We start from the raw sequence: 16049 nt of genomic DNA, 5'->3' as shown, positions 1-16049 counted from the left end.
GAGCGTGCCCTTCTGCAGGAGTGAAGGGATAATTATACATCCCCACACAACCACAGACAGGGAGAATCTGGGTCCACTGTTCCGGTGGGAGAGGGCTCGGTGGGCAGGAGTAGAGTCATTTATTTGGGGTGAGACAATAGAGAAGCCTGCCTCTGCTCGCATGGTATTGACTGCACACACACAAGGTGAAGTGTGGTAACGCTGGAGTGTGCACTCTCAGAGCCTGCCAACACACACACACGCACGTACACACACATGCACGCATGTACACACACATAACCACACACATACACATGTACACACACATGCGCACACATAACCACACATACACACACACACTCACACGCATGTACACACACATGCACACACATAACCACACACACACACACTCACACATATGTACACACACATGCACACACATAACCACACACACACACACAAATGCACGCATGTACACACACATGCACACACATAACCACACATACACACACACATGTACACACACAGGCAAGCACATAAGCATACATACACACACGCACACACAAACGCATGCATGTACACACACATGCACACACATAACCACATACACACACACAAACGCACGCATGTACACACACATGCAAGCGCATAAGCACACGTACACACACATGCACGCACACACATGTACACAAGCATGTACACACACACTTTCACAGGCACACATAAGCACACATGCATATAAGCACACAAAGGCAAACACAGTGCACACACACACATACACAAACCCGAATGCACACCTGCACTATAGCGCACACACACGTTTTTCACCATACGGGTACAGTATACAGTATATGTGCCTATAGGCAATGCTGAACGGCTTCACAAACCCTCTCTGATGTTCTGAGCAGTCAAATCATTTCAAATCAAGAGTGCGGAAAAAACCACCACCTGCCATAGTCTTACACATTGGGGAATAAGTGAAAGACACTAGAACAATACACCTACAAAAAGAGAAGTGGGAAGGATCTCCAGTCTTATGAAGATATTGAAATATTTACCGCTGCAGTAATCCTCGGGGGTCGGCTGAGCACTTGACAACATTATCATCTGTGACAACCACACGGTATTTTCATGCGCATGCGATTGACAATAGATTATACGCGGCTTCCAGTCTGGCAGGGAAACACGCGTGTGCTCGTCTCCCAGGACAACAGGCCTGTCCTTCCTCCCTTACCAATTCAACACAAAAATAATGCGCATTTTCACGCTATTACATGTTTGCCAGTACGGAGCTCATACTGGCACATGCTACTGTATTTTATAATATCGTATAATGCACGGGTCATGTTGTTAACATTTAGCAGATGCTCTTAGCTACAGCTCTTTTTCGCCATGCCGGTTAGACAGTCAGAATGTGTTTTTACTGAACCATGTTCAGGTTCAGTATTCGGCTGGAGGGTCACAGTGGCACAGCACCATTTGGGAATCAAACCAGCAATCTCTGAGTTATACGCCCAGTCGGGGGCATAGCTAGGAATCCTGGTCCCCATGAGTCCAGTTCTCTATAAACATTACTCTGCACTACTGCCCCCATATCAGCATTAGAGTAGAGGCTTCCCCGCGATCTGCTTCTGAAGCATCACTTTTTATGAAATCGATTTATTAGACCAGCCGACTTAAAACACCACGGAAATAATGCTTGTGCTTAAACCCTCTTACTTTGGACAACGGTGTTGCTTTTATTTCTTTTCCCAAAAATTCACAACATAAGTATTTCAGCAGACTGAATTTATTTATTATTTTTTTTCCCCACTTTGAAGTTACTGAAAAGCATCTTGGCAAGCACCACGATACCAAAAAAGTTGACTTTAGGCTCTCACCCTGGAAGTCTGGCAGCTTGAAGGGAAAAGTGAGCTGGAAAGATCTCCCCTGCGAATGGTGGTGAGGCAGCATGGGGGGGGGGGTGGAGGGGGCAGAGCAGGGGTGGCGATGGGGAAATGGTCAATTTGAATAATGAGTACTTATTAAGGCTGGAACCTTCTAGTGTAAAGTAAGAGTGCAATGAGCTGTGAGGGCTGTGTTTATAGCGTTCTCTGCCCACCTCCTCCCCCCCCTCAAAATAAATAAATAAATAACACATAAGGAATGCAACAGCATGTAATGCTTTAAACTTCATAATCCAAGGTATTGTACTGACAACTGAATTTTTAAAAACGCAAAATGAAAAACACAAATTTGCCAAAAAAGGTGTCTGGATTCCACAGTGTGTGTATTTAAATTAATACACACCCCTCGCGTTGGTTTACATAAAAATGTATTTATGCAGCTTAACGTGCAGTATTAAAAAAACTACACCAATTCCCCATGCTCCTAATGAAAAATGGTCATTGGTAATTAATTGAATAATCCAATGAAAAAGTATGATGTAGTCATAAGAGTTCTCTCAAGAGCAGATGGCCAGTACTTTCTTGAGAACACCATTTGCAGAAAATAAACTTGTGTGTTAAAATTTAACTGGCCAAAGACACATTTTACTGTTTACAATATCAATTCAAAAATGTTTTGAAAAACAACACACTGGAAAGGCTGTGTTCCCAGTGAAAAACAGGGACACCTACACAAGCTGCCCCCAGATGAAACATCACATGATGATACCTCATTGTAGTGACCAAAAAAAAAATCCATTCAGATGCAAAAATCAAAAGTCCCCTGCATGCAGTTTACAGAAGTGAGGTTGAAGGTTTGATTCCAATGTGAGGCACAGCGTTAGTACAGCATTGGACATGGAATTTGATCTGATTAATTTCAGTAAAACCATCCACCTGTATAAATGGATTGTAGATAAAAAGTTCCTCTGTATAAGAGCATGTGCTAAATGTAACAGGTCTGACAGAAATACAGCATACACAATACCAAAATTAATTTAACTCTTAACAGAGTACCTATCAGTCCATAGGGGCCCCTATGTACGCTGTACGAGTTGATTTAACACTGAACATACCCCCCCCCCCCCCCCTTCTGTGTGTGTGTGTGTGTGTGTGATCACAGTGGACCTGCTTCTTCACCAAACTTCACCTGGATACGGGCTGGGGCAGGTCCTGGAGGTGGAGTGGAGGATTTCTGTCACACAAATTTCACATGTGGTCATTAAATAGACTTTGATGTGGAGCATCAAGTTGAGGTTGAAACCGTTGATATGATGCTGTTCTTCTTATGTCCAATACCCACTATAGGAGTTATATGCGCTTTTAGTTTATTTATTGAGGTAATTATTATTATTTTCCGTATCCAGCATGGCACAAGTTTGATTTGTTTGGCCGTATATGCAATATGGGTAAATATTTTGATCAGCTCACAAGTAACCTACTACACCATCATCTTCATCATCATTGTCATAACCAGACCATCTCTGTCATCATAATTTTCTACATCTTATTTCTGCTTTGTTATTTTCTAGGTGCCAAACTAATACAGGAAAAACGAACAAACTTAAACCTCTGATGGCATTTCTGGTGGTGCACTGAAGGACAAAACTGGACAGGAAGCTCTGGAGCTGAAGCGTTGAACAGAAGGAAACGTGAACGTGGTGGGTAAGACAACAAGTCCGTCTGCACACTGCTACAACCCCCCTGCGCTTCTATTCCAAACCAACAGAAAAACGCCACAACAACTTTATTATCACAACATACCCGCAGAGGAAGCAGTCCTACCCCCACCCCCATTGTATTTTATATGTATATAAAAAATATTACAACTATTTTTTTAAATTCTATCGGTTTCGCTTTTGAGTTCAGAACCACCACGAAAGCGTGGCCTCTAAAGCGACAAACTACGCGTTTAATCTGTAACGGTCTGGAAGACTGTGGAGGCTATTGATCGTGGCGGTTTATGTACACAGGAAATGCAATTAAAGATTAAAGCTTCGTGTGCCATAAAGGTGGGTATCGCCATGTAAGCAGACACGTCAGGATCCAATTACCTCCAGCATTCTGCGTCAAGCAGATTAGCTACCTTGATTAATTCATCAACACATTTAATACAATACGTCATTGTGTTGTACCGTATTATTGTAAGGCGGCATTCAACAAGTGGTATATAGAGTGATCAATATTCTCACCGTGGGAGGGGTTGACTCTGTCGCTGTGATGCGGCGCCCAAGACACTCACTAATTGCTGCCAAGAGGAATAACTTTCAATGTGATGGGCCTACTCTCAATCGCTGTTCACGAAAATGCACAATGGAGCTCAAGTAGGCTATAAAGGCCAACAAATAGGCGAACCATTTATAGAGGTACTCTATAAAAACAGATAAAAACTAACTAATATATGTAGGTTTGTTATCCGTGCGTGCGTAAAAGGTACGGATTAGTTGTCCAAACACTCGTTAAAAGACTCTTTAAAAGTAAAAGACGCATTAATTACATCGATGTGACTGAAGTATTATCAGAAGCGATAGGACCCCTGTCCAACATCAGGCACGATCTGTGAAGTCCCAACTCGCATATCCCCGCACATATCCCACACGTTGTCATTTAAACGAACGCGAGCTGGTAATGACCATGTATTATGCATGTCATTTAACATAGTTAAACAATGCCAAAATTACATAAATACAACGAACACAATTAAAACGTAATTGTGAACCAATAACTATATAAGCGTTCTCATTTGAGTAATATTTTAATTGTTGCTGTAGTGCAGAATAGGACATTTAGCCTACCCTGGGCGGCATGGTCCGTGACACGGTTCTCATAGTAATCCATACGTTTGTGTTTTAGTCTTTTACACCCGCTTTTATTTAAACCATTCTGATAATTCAGGCGAGTAAATCTATCTGACGTGCTCCAGCCTATCAATAGACCTCTGACTAAATAAAAATAACGTGGCGGGACAAAGTCGTCCTTCCTGTGTTTTTTAAATCATTATTTATAACGGTCCTCGGTTCACTATTTGAGTGTAGTCTACTGGATCCACTACGGAATGCGAGCACTTATCTTAAACGTAGCCTATAGCTAGCTTTTAAATACACATCAATCCGCTATCTTCCACAAACAGTCTATACACATGACTTTATCAGCATGGGTTTGAGATAATAAAGCATTAGAGCTATGCTTCTTTCATTAAAATACTTGGGAGTTCTGAGCCCGCCCCCTTTCAAGAGTAAAACTGATTATTTCTCGCTGCGCTGGAAGAGGGTGAGAGAGACTCGTTTGGGATTGTGGGAGAGAGAACAGGAGCAAACCTCATCATCATCGCAAGGCGTTCTCGGTTTAATCCTTTTCCCCTTTACCCCGAGACGACGAGGGAGACCGAAGCACGCTCCTCGTAATCCTTTAAAGACACTGTCGGCGTTTCCTGTCATAAGACAGACCGGCTAGTTTTTGTTACAATTTTAGTGATACTTTTCCACGTTTGTCTACTACGTTAGAGTTGCGCCGCTGCCTTGTTGGATCTAAAGAGAGTTCCCCCTCTTTTGCGAAGTGCTCGCGTGCACAGAAGGCTTTCAATCGTATCATCCTGCTGGACAAGACAAGCGAAGATCGCATGTGTTAGCCGTCATTTACGGGGCCGATTACATGCATACTGAAGTAAGTAACGTGCTCCTATTGCAATGAATACGATGTCACAGCCAGATGTTACACTATAGCTTGCGACAATGTCATCGTTGTAAGGGAGTTAGGCGTGAAACAGTTTGACATTACCCGTTGAACTTGTGGGCTTTTCTAAAAGGTGTAACCTTACAGAAACTTAATTTGTTAGCTTTTGCTGACATGGTACTTTAAGGTTTCTGTGACAAACTACATAATTGTTGAGTTGGGTCGACAACCACTTTACGGGGCCATATCCAGAATCAAGGTCTAACTCGTGGAATTGTTTGTATTGTACTGCTGCTTTGACCTTGTCTTATCTTGTTCCCACAATATCGCAACAAACTACCCATCGAGGGAAATGTCATGAACAAACGCATGTATTATGCATTCGTAATGTAGTATGATCTTACATTATGCAGTTTTGCCGAAATGTTAGTAATACTTGGTAATATTGATTATAGATGAAGCACTTGGTAATGCTTAATTTTAGGTGAAGCTGAAGGGTGGAACTCTTGAGATGTTCAATGATGCTTTATTGATTATTTATATCAAATTTCCCTAATTTATATTTAACATTTCAAAATGAACTCAAAATGAAAAGGTGCAGTAGAATTGCATGAAGTGCATATTACACCAAAAGGGTCACTTGAATTAAAATTTTAAAAACCATTTCTAAACATATACCTGTACACTTTTCAGTATATCTCAGTCCATACAGGGTCCACCAAATTCATTTGACCAAATAGATACAAACATTTTTCTCAAGTGTTTTCACTGATATGGACATTTACACTCAAATACATTATTTACATTTAATATTGTATACAGTAATTGTTTTAAAATACAGACAACCTATGCTACCATGTTCCTTTTCTGAAAACAAAACTATGTAGTGCTTTTGCTGCAGAACCTGTCTACCTGAATGTCAGATGTCAGAGATTAAAAAGTCAAATGGCCGTTTTTTTTTTCAATCTTTCTAAAATATTTTGAAGCAGAAAGGCAAAGCCCCGCTATAGTCACAAAGAAGAGCGCTCCTCTCTTTTACTGACACAGGAAGGGCATCCCATCTCTTGGCGGGCATATTAGATACAATGGAAAGCACTCAACTTGTTCAGTTTTCCTATTTGTTTGCACAGGAGTCGAGGTGGCCAATGTGTCTCTTTACACCAGGCAGAAATCTTGACTGGTAATGTTGTTGCTGGCACGGACGCGATGGTATTGTGGTCACAGAGTAAAGATGTTTGTTTGGATCATAATAGCTGCGTTGCCTGTAGGCTTTGGCATGGTAGCCCCAACACTAAGCACCTGTGAGCCAATCTTCCCCATTGACTTCTTACTGATTCCGATCATGACTGACTGCTTTAGAAAAGCGTCTCCTGTGTAGTGTATTCAACTGTACTGGACATTGGTTCCTTACACTGGCTTTTGTGCAAGACGAAAAACAAAGCACTTTTTAGAGAGACAGAAGGAGAGAAAACAGTTCTATTACCAGAATAAAATAGAAGAGGTATAAAAATGTTATATATTTATTTGTTGTACAATAGGCCAGTACAGTACTTATACTGTACAGTATTTAATTTTGTTATTCACATGTAAGGAGTTTTATAATTATAGATTCTTTTCCCAGGAAAAAATGGCTCCAACAAGTAAAGCAAAATGAAAAATGAATAATTTAGGATCTAATATTTAATTGCCTTTTTTAAGACCAGTAATACAGTGAGTATGAGAGCCAGAATTTCCTGTGCAGAATTAGAATTTTACATTTAATGCGTTCATAGAAAATCTGTCATTATTATTTGATATATTAAATACATGAGAATGTAGTATCATTCCAAAAAAAAAATTCTGTTAAAAAGTTATTAAAAGCCATTACAATATCACAGGTTTTTCAAACTTTTTTGTTGTTATTTTTTTATTCTCTACCAGAAGCTGAAATAATAAATTACTTTTGTTATTCCCCTAAACTTTGGATTTTGGAGTGTTTTCATGATTACCAACTCTTGCATTCATGTTTAAATTTCCAAATCTGGGTCGCGTTCTTTTTCCTGCTTGTAACGGCATCGAAGTAGACTCCACCGAGGAGTTGTAAAATGCAGCAGAATAAACTCGCAGGGATAAACACTGAAGTTGTTTTGTTGGGACCGCGTGCGTCTGGGTGATGGGATTGAGTGGCGGTTAATCTGCGCGGATTAGCGGTGAGCGCGGACGGCCATGGTCGAGGGCTGTTAGCTTAGCGTCCCGAGGGCTGCGCTACGCGGCGCTCTCTCTTGTTGCCGGGGACCTGTCGTCTCCGGGTAATCACCGTGGATTTCCCGCCGGCCGATTCACAAAACCAACAGAGAGGACGGGGTCCTGGCGTGCTCCGAGAGGGGGGATTAGGCGCCTCACGTGTCCGCCTGATTGGCCGGGCCTGGTGAGGTAAGCGTCCGGGCGCAGTGCGTGACACTCTGGTGGGCTTCCCCAGAGGGGGGTCAAGGCCCCCTTCCCCCCAATGCCCCTAGTGCAGGTCATCCTGTGTGCAAGTACTGAAAGAACACGGGAAGCCACGACTGTGTACGTCCAGTTAAGAAAGCAGTTTCAATCTACTTTCTGACCCTCTGCCCGTGTAAACTATCTGCCCCTCAATGTTGGTGGGGTCGCACCTTGTCAATTATCTCCACTGGCTGCAGTTCACAGTTATCAGACAGCGTTTGCAAACGATTTGTTATCTGTTGTGATTTTATATGAGGCCAAGTACTGTTTTATCACTGAAGGAAAGTACCGTTCAGTCAAATTAGCAAAATATCATTTCTGAATTGTATTAACCAGAAATGTCTCAACAATCCAAAACACACGGACGCATATTTTTGCATCTTTATTTAAATAAGGCTTTTAATGCCTTTGCATATTGCACTTTGGAAGACTGCTTAGTCATACTGGGGGAAGAATGTGTGGTTCGCTCCATTAAAATGATTAAAATGCTTTCATTTGCAGATCTCTGATCGGCGAGATCAGCGAGTAGATACTGAAGAAAGTGAGCATTGTTCCCTCTAAAAATGTGTATGCCACATTTCAGCTCCCGAAAAAAGCAGGAGATATGCTTTACTTACTTTCCTATAGTTAAATAATTCCTCTCAGATTTATCCTTTGTTGTGTTTTATATGTGGGTCTGCCTTTCACCCACGGTTATTCTAACTTGCCTTTTCTGCCTGGCATATTCCAGTTTTGTTCTTTCATTACGAGTACTTTCAAGGACTTTGTAATGTGCACGGCAACATTTTGCGTCTCACTGTTCCTCCAGATTTTAGCAATTTAATTTTTTACTTGGAGAGCTCGATATAATCCTAAATTACCAAATTTTGGCCTGGTGTTCGATCTTCATCAGTGATTGGGAGAATGTTCTTAATTGGCCCAGTTATTCACCATTTCTATGTAGATAACCCCCAATTGTTGTGCGGTGTATGTTTGTGGAACTAAAGTAAAGTCAGCAATAACGGCACTTAAATGTTTGCCGTACACTTTCTGAGATAAACACTTCTTTGCCTTTACTTTTCATCTAAAAACTCCACTTATTAAAATAAATAAATAAAAAACTCAAACAACTCTTTGTTGTTTTTGCATAGCTAATGGTTTATTTGTATAGATACTCGTGCGGATCTTTATTAGCATAACAACACAAAGTCTGCAATCTCTATCTAGTAATTAACAGTGACGTTCAGTAACTTTTTATTCTGCGTCTAAGTGGGGAGGGATGTGTCGGCTTTATTCACAGGGGTGCATCAGATCGCGGCGGAATAAATCTGCCTTTGATGTTTAATTGTTATTGTAAAATAAATGTGAAAATATCTGCACATAAAATGTAACGCTAGCTGTGTGGTGGGTGGGTGGATGTGAGTGTGCATATGCAGTGTGTGTGTGGGTATGTGTGTGTGCGCGTGTGTCTGTGTGTGTGTGTGTTTGCGCGCGTGTATGTGGGTATGTGTGTGCGTTCGTGTGTGTCTGTGTGTGGGTGTGTGTGCGTGTGCGCGCGCGTGTGGGTATGTGTGTGGTGTGTGTGTGTGTGCACATTTTTTTCCATTTCTCAGAAGGGGAAAAGGATATTGAGTCTGCGCAGACTGGCAGGAGTGGTTGAAAGAGCCTGTATCTTGCAGCTTGGAAAATCAGTCAGGGACACAGACAGACAGACATACAGACAGACACACAGGCAGGCAGGCCTTATGGGGCCTGTATGGGGCCAGGCCTGGATAAACCCTCTCCTCTCCCATAGTGAGAAGCGCTGTTACAGACAGACAGGCCGGCAGGCAGGCCTGTATGGGGCTCTGTGGAGCCTGTATAGAGCTGTATGGAGCCTGTATGGGGCTGTATGGAGCCTGTATGGGGCTGTATGGAGCCCGTATGGGGCTGTATGGAGCCTGTATGGGGCTGTATGGAGCTGTATGGAGCCTGTATGGAGCCCGTATGGGGCTGTATGGAGCCTGTATGAAGCTGTATGGAGCCTGTATGGGGCTGTATGGAGCCCGTATGGGGCTGTATAGAGCCTGTATGGGGCCAGGCCTGGGTAAACCCTCTCCTCTCTCACAGTGAGAAGCTGTTACAGACAGCTGAAGAGGCAGAAGGAGCCCCCTGTGAGGCTGAGGCCCTGACTCTGGGTGGTCTGGGGTGGCACACCTCTTGGCCGGTCTCCGTTTATATCTTCAGCTGTAGTCCCGGCCAAAAGACATAAAAACAAAATGGCCCCACGTCTGGCTGAGAATTCAGCCTGGATTTCCTCACGGAATCATCTCTGAACGAGGGACGGAGAGAGGAGGGAATTGAAGGCGACGGAGACGAAGGAGAGAGGCCGAAGATCCGGAGACGGTCTCTTCTGCCGCGGCCCCAGTTTTGCCGCGCGCTGCAAACCTCAAACACAGCCTCCTCAGAAATAAAGTGCTCTGGCTCTGAATGCGAGCCGTGAGCTCCACGCACGCATGTAGCATGTCAGAGACAGTGAGCCGGGTAATTATAGACCAGCTTTCATGACCCTGTGTGTTTGTTGGCTTTATTTTCAGTAGTGCTCCAGTGCAGGTTTTTTCCCCTTAATTTAAGTCTCGGCGCTGATGAAGACCAGAAACGCACTGCAGTTCTCAAATCGCCCCGGTCAAACAGAAATCCGAATCTTCAAGGCTCTTCCCTTACTTCAGAAAAAGCAAGAGTTTTAAAATAGTGTGGAATAGTGTGGAATTAAACGGAATTTCTTTGCCGTTTTGGCAGGGGCGTGCGGAGCGAGAGAGAATATTTGCATTTTGTTATTTGAGGCTGTGTAAACTTTGACGGGGGGGGATGCGATGAAACGGAAGGCCCGGCCCGTGCCCTTTTTGGTTTTTGGTGTGGTGAGGGCAGACGTGTGGGGTCTCGCTCATCCACTTCCCCCAGGCCTGTCTGCAGCCTGGCCCTCTGGACAGTGCCCAAAACAGCCGGAGTGTTTTCCAGCGAGCGTACGGTAATTTATCTCCAGAGCTGGAGCGACGCGGCCCGTTCCCCCCGCAGCGTCTCCCAGCCACAGGCAGCCGAGGACAGAGGGGCTCCTGTGTGGAGAGCCAGGTAACATCGGCCCGAAAACTCCCCGCGCTAGTGCGTGTTAAACGGGGGTATTTTTAGCAGTTCCCGTGGTCACAATAGAGGGGGTGAGGTCATTTCAGCCCACTCCAATGGACTGTGAGACATAGTCTCCGTTTAAGAAAAAAGGAAAAAATATGTTGCGACTTTATTTATTTCTGCTTTTTTTTTTTTTTACTGTGTACTGTAGTAAATAAAAACACTCCGGGGACGCCCGTCCCTTTGTAGCTGCCGTTTCGTGTTTGTGTCAGAACACGGCGACCGCACAGCACAGAACCAATTTTCTCTGTTGTTTTTGTTTTGCGTTACAAACGAAAGCCACAGTGCCGTCTCAGCGGGCGAACCCTGTAGGAAGTTGTCCGGCGCAGCTCAGAATAACGTCTACGCCAATAATAAACGGGGGAGAAAAAAAATGACGGAGGCTGATTTCAAGCCGGTTTCTCTGCCCCTTTTAAAGACTCACATGGTGGGTGTCCTGCCAAACAGGCGTGAAGTGGGTTTTTTTCTTTACTCCTGTCATCTGTTCTTTTCCCAGCTGATGGCGAGAACCTGCTCTCTCATCTCAAACGGCGTTTAGCTTGTGGAAACGCACGTGTCAGAAAAGGCCCCCGTTGTGTTTCTCGTCACTCCAGTTTAGGAGTGAGAGATCATCCATTTGAAGGACTGGCTTTATCTGTGTGCTAGCGGCCTGGGGAATAGGGGGGGTGCTTAACCCCCTCTAATCCTTCTTAACCCTTTACGGTGTATGAGATCACAACTGTGTGATTAGAATGTTCTTAACTGAACATTCTAATCTGAACATTCTAATGCTGATGTAACAGTCACTACTGCTAATTGAAAGCTGTGGAGTTCTAGAACACTGGCTTAGAATTTAGAGAAAGAAAAACATTCCATAAAACTTCCCACTCTTCAAACGGTTAAGGAGCGCTCGGTTTTCCACCCTCGGCATCCCGCTCTCCCGGCTTGTTTTTGCGCGAGCGCCTGTTTACCGTGTGACCGTGCTGCGCTGGTGTCGCAGATTCATTTTAAGCGTGACAGGCAGCGCGATCTCCACATGAAAGAGAGGTTAGATATCTACTGATCTGAGAGATGTCATCTATCTGTGCGCGCTCGGAGACAGTCGCTGTCGTGTGCGTTGCAGACGCTTTGCCAGCTTTTTCAGCGAGCGAAAAACAGAAGCAATCCACTGAGCGTTTTGATGTGTACAAAATAAAAACATTATGAAACCTTGAATTTTTAAAGATATTCAATAGGCTCTAAAGACAGTTGTATATTATATAGTCATAAATAAATAGAAATATGCACATAATTATGCGTTCTATTGTTTTGTTTCAATATTGCTTTGAGAATACATTTCGTAAAGCACTTATAATTTGCATGGTTAATCAGAAACCTGTTGGAACCCTTGTTTCATTTTCATAAGTGGCAATAATGGGTTGTTTAAAACGTGGCAATGGTAATGTGACCCTGAATGTGTTTTTGCCACGGATATGCTGTTCTCCAGTGTAGGACTGAAACGGTATAAACGATTGATCTCATTGTTTACTGAGCGTGCGCGGTATCAGCAGGGGTGACCTGAGGTAAACATGGGCTAGCCATGTTCTCTCTTCCCTGTCCCTCCCTCCCTCTCTTAACATCTATCCATCTTTATTTCCCTCTCCCTCATATATGTTTGTGGATTAAACATTTCCGTAAACATTTTGAGAGAGGGGTCGAGGCGGTCCATTAAAATGGCTCCGTGAAACTGACCAGAAGTCCATTAGGCCTGTGTGTGTAGCGTGTTCGTGCACATGTGTGTGTTTTAGAGGTTGAAATGTGTGTCGACTCCGCCCCGTAGCCGTGGACACGCCCGTTTCCATTCGCTCGAGGCGCCCGCCACATCACACGGGCCAAAAAAAGACGCAGGCGACCGCAGCCGCTCAGGGCAAACGGGCTATTACAGACTCCATTTTGTTTTTAAAGCTTTTCTGCTCTCCGCCTTGTTGACTTTGATGTAGGGGTTCTTCCACAGTAGGTCCTCCGGTAGGTGACGTCATTCGCTTCAGTCGTACTTCACAGATGCATCGACTGAGCGAGAGAGAGAGAGAAATAGAGAAGGGCGAAGAGATAGAGAAATGAAATTTGCAGTACCGTGTCGCATGTATAATTAATGAAGGCCGTGTGCTTGAAAGTTCAGATCCACAGTGTGCTTGAGGGTTTGCTGGGTTGTGAGGTTGTGCCTTTCCTTGGCATCCTGGTGAAAGTCAGTGGAAATAACCTTATCTGTTTGTGTATTTGTGTGTGTGTGTGTGTGTGTGTCACTGACAGGCTGGCAGTGGGCAGCACGGAGATTGAGATCTCTGTCACTGTCGCCAGTCTCTCCCTCGCTCTCTCAGAAGAACTCTGACTTTCATCCTACGCTTCCTAAAAAGTGTCCCTACAGAAATAGCTTAGCCACAGGATTGAATTTTACGGCTCACTGTGTGTTTGTCTGTGTGTGTGTGGCCAGGGGTGGGTGTGTGGGCGGGGGTGGGTGTGTTTGGTTGTGTGTATGTGTGTGTGTGGGCGGGGTGTGTGTGTGTATGTGTGTGTGTGCGCAGGGGGTGAATGTGTGTGCGTGTGGGGTGGGTGGGTGTGTTTGTGTGTGCATGTGGGTGGGTGGGGGGTGGGGGGGTTAAGGATGTGTGTGTGTGTGTGGGTGGGGGTGGGTTGCGTGTTTGCCTCTACGTGTCTGTGTGTGTGTGCATGTTGTTTGTGTGTGCTTGTGCGGGGATGTGTCTAAGCGTGTGTGTGTGTGTGTGTGTGTGTGTGTGTGAGAGGATCTGGTGTGTGTTGTCACACACGGCCACGAGGGACGCTAAAGGTTAAAGGTTATTTTATTTGTGTGCTGTGTTTACACGGCGTTTATAAATGTGCAAATGTGCTCTATTTACATGGCGGGTATAAATAGAGCAGGAAATGCGGGGGATACCTGCTCTCAGAGCTCTGATGTCACATCCTGTTCTCCCACGCGGTCTGTTCTCAGTAGGGCGTGTCCGGTTCCTTTCCCCCTGACCAACTCAACACCCCCACCATGAGCACGTTGCACAACCCCTGGGGTTTGAACAAAATAGTGCTGTCATTTGGCAAGCTTTCATTTGTCTCACGCCATTGTTATGTTTAGTCATTAAGTTAGTCGCTTGCAGTATTGGACACAATAGTTCAGTGCCCAGGGATACAATACTAAATTATACTAGATTAACATATACTAGAGCAGCCAAAAGTTTATCTCTATACATCTACATAAAATAATTCTACATTCTTTAATTTCCCATTGAGATCATTGCAGAGGCAGCTTGCCACGGCTATGAAAAATGATGCTGCTTCTTTGGTGTGAAGAATGCAAATTCACAGGGTCGTGATTATTTGACATCATTTCTATCATTGTGTCGGGGTGATTTTTCCCTCTTTAATTGAATTTCTTCTTTATTGATATATGCCCCCTGAGACTGTTGCAATTAACTGAAGTACGGCTGTTTCCCCCGTTTAAAGTCTCGCAGTCGTAGGTGAAAACCTCCAGCACAAGACACCGCGCCGTGTCTGAAGTGCTTACGTGAAGTGCTTTAGCATTCTGCCACGGTGTTATTCGTGTAATTGTTTCTCCTAAATATTGTATGAAAAGGAGATGCGAAGTGTTGAGGAGGAGGCGTCACTGTAAGATTGAATACGGGCCTCTGTAGCCCTCTGTTCAAACAGTTGTAGCTACAGCTGTGAGGATTGTTGTTTTAATAGCGCTCCGCTCTGTGCCTGCGTCTTTCATGTACGCTGTCAGTGTTTGTTTTCGAGGTTTATCGCGGGGGGAAAGAGCCCCTCGCGTTCCTACGGCTCGCGGCGGATCAGGGCAGGCGAGGATAGGGCCCCGGCCCCGTCACGCGTCATCCTAAATTGGCCCTTTCGTCGCCGGCCTTCCCCCGGCCCGGCCTTGTTTGCGTTGCCTTTTCCCAGAGTGCCCGTGTTAATTAGGATTAACGATGTGGCGCGACGGCATTGGCCGCCGGAACAGCGCTGGCTTGTTCGGCGCCGGCCGCAGAGCCGCGGGCCCCGGTCCGAGCTCGGCCCGTTTCTCTTGGCGGTGCTCACCCCCGGACTCCCAGGAGCCCCGCTGAAGGGGCCCTGGCCCCCGGCCCGGGGCCTGTCCCAGCCCCGCGGCGGGAAGATCCTTTTCCGCAACGCCGGGAAGCCCGGCGGGCGGGGGAACGCCGCGGCAACAGGTGCCCGAAACTCTGGAAAAGTATCTTTTTTATTGGTTCGCAAATTTTGGTGGCACTTTACTTGAACCCCTTTCCATGAGGCTGGCATAACGCTGTCATTCATATGACATGGCGGCTGTCGCAAGATGGCATGACAGATGATGTCTGTGTTCTCGAATGATATAAACTGTCATACTTTTATTGGTAAATGTTATGACAGATGTTACTTTCATAAGATTTGCTGATTAAAGTATGACAGGGTTAAGTAAAGTGTTACTCAAATGTCTTTCATGTTTAAAAGGCACCATTATTTTAAAAGCTGCAAATTTTCAACAGTGGCTTTGCTATAATTTTTTTCCCATGTTATTTGTCAGTAATGGTGAGTGTTGATTATGCCTTCATCAGAAAAAGATAGAAAGAGTAAAAGATAAGGACTTAATCAGGTTCAGGCCAGTGGTCCTGCATGTGACATGTGCCGTTCACTGTAATCTTTTACAGCCCCTTCCTTTTCAGGTGTGAGTGCATGAAATGCTGTAAATTTAGAGACGGAAAAACCTCAAGAGGACGCAGATTACAAATGCACCCGATAAACCTCTCAGCTCTTCCTCTGGAGTTAAATTTGTGGTGACTGTTCAGTACATAAATGAGCGGTCCTCGCTCTGTTCTGTGGTCCACTTAATGCAGGACCCATAATCTT

General features: G+C 44.6%; 1 protein-coding gene across 15 annotated transcripts in view; it reads left to right on the top strand.

The window, feature by feature from the left end:
- Positions 1 to 16049, top strand: part of mef2cb (myocyte enhancer factor 2cb) — an 84774-nt gene that overhangs the window by 6526 nt on the left and 62199 nt on the right. For 12 of the 15 annotated variants that reach the window (XM_061260149.1, XM_061260144.1, XM_061260142.1 and 9 more), the window contains exon 2: positions 3437 to 3565. The gene's annotated coding sequence lies outside the window, so the exon portion shown is untranslated. Of the gene's footprint in view, positions 1 to 3027; positions 3084 to 3436; positions 3570 to 5160; positions 5568 to 16049 lie in introns of those variants that run through there. The other 3 variants (XM_061260138.1, XM_061260137.1, XM_061260139.1) reach the window with 3 other exon arrangements.

This window comes from Conger conger, chromosome 11, assembly GCF_963514075.1.
Source record: "Conger conger chromosome 11, fConCon1.1, whole genome shotgun sequence".
Taxonomy (NCBI): domain Eukaryota; kingdom Metazoa; phylum Chordata; class Actinopteri; order Anguilliformes; family Congridae; genus Conger; species Conger conger.
The sequence above is the reverse complement of the archived record's forward strand: the minus strand, read 5'-3'. Positions and strand labels throughout refer to the sequence as shown.